This window comes from Merops nubicus, unplaced genomic scaffold (assembly GCF_000691845.1).
Source record: "Merops nubicus isolate BGI_N331 unplaced genomic scaffold, ASM69184v1 scaffold15395, whole genome shotgun sequence".
NCBI lineage: Eukaryota > Metazoa > Chordata > Aves > Coraciiformes > Meropidae > Merops > Merops nubicus.
The window spans coordinates 1-1,367 of record NW_008611758.1 but is presented as its reverse complement, the minus strand read 5'-3'; positions in this window follow the sequence as shown (position 1 = coordinate 1,367).

Below are 1,367 nucleotides of genomic sequence, written 5' to 3'. Positions count from 1 at the left end.
TGTGGCCCGGCCCGGCTCCTGACGGGAGCCTGGAGCCGGGGGGGGGTCGTGCTCTGCTCCCAAGGGACAAGGGACAGGACAAGAGGAAACAGCCTCAAGTTGTACCAGTGGAAGTTTAGGCTGGAGCTGAGGAACAATTTCTTGCCCTTGAGGGTTGCCCAGGGCTGTGGTGGAGTCCCCATCCCCTCCATAGAGTTGTTTAGGTTGGAAAAGACCTTTCAGATCATCCAGTCCAACCACCCCCCAGCCCTGCCAGGTCCCCACTGCCCCGTGTCCCTCACCCCACATCTCCACGGCTTGGGAACCCCTCCAGGGGTGGGGACTCCACCACTGCCCTGGGCAGCCTGGCACAGCCCTGGGCAACCCTTTTGGGAAAGAAACTGTTCCTTAATTCCAACCTAAACCCTTCCTGGGGCAAATATAGAGCTTTTCCCTCTTCCCCCTACACCTGGAAGGGCTCAGGACACCCTCACCCCTCCCAGGGCAGGAGGGCAGGATGGACATGGTGAGAGGAGCCCTGTGACACCAACAGCTCCTGGCAGCTCTCAGCAAAAATCAACCCTCAACACTGTTTATTTTCAGCTGGAAAAAGCTCTCCTGCCAGCCTAGTCCGATTTACAGAGTAATCTTGCCCTGTGAATTGAAAAGCCACAGAGCTCTCCCTGACCTACATTGCCAGGCTGGAGGGAGAACCAGAAATAAACCACCCAGAGAGATGCTCGTGAAGCAGAGGAGGCAGCACCATGACCAGGCTTTTAGATCTGAGGTCCCTTAGTCACTGTTACAGCACCAGTGGTGGGGCTGTCAGGAGACAGATCACAGCCTGGCCTCAGGTTTAGCCTCTCCAGATCAAAAGCACTTCTGGCAGAGCCAGATAAACCCTGAGAGATGGATCTTGGTGGCTCCCCAGGCTCTGCCTTGCTTGGAGGGCTGTCCTCACCACCCTGCCCTGGCTCTGATCTTCTCTGGATCAGCAGCCAAGGGGAAGAGAAGAGAAAGGCAGCCCAGGGAGCACGGCGTGGGGCTCAGCTGGAAAACCCCCCCCAGGAGGTGTCCTGATTTCATACCACAGCCAAGATTTTTAGGGGATGATGAAAAGATGAAGATTTACTCAGGTTTTGGGGCTGGAGATGGCAACTCTGTCAACGTGGGGACAACAGCAGCCAGGAGAGAGCTGGGGATGAGTTCAGATGGGTCAGGTGGGAGCTGGGGCAGGGGACAGGACAAAATGCAGAGAGGCTTGGCAGAAGTGTCACCTGAAAACCAGCAGCTTCTCTGGAAGGAGGACTGACCCCTCAGCAGCTCTGCTGGAGGTGCAGAACTGGGGGAGCAGTGACACCCAGAGCTGGGCTGCCATCCAGAGAGAC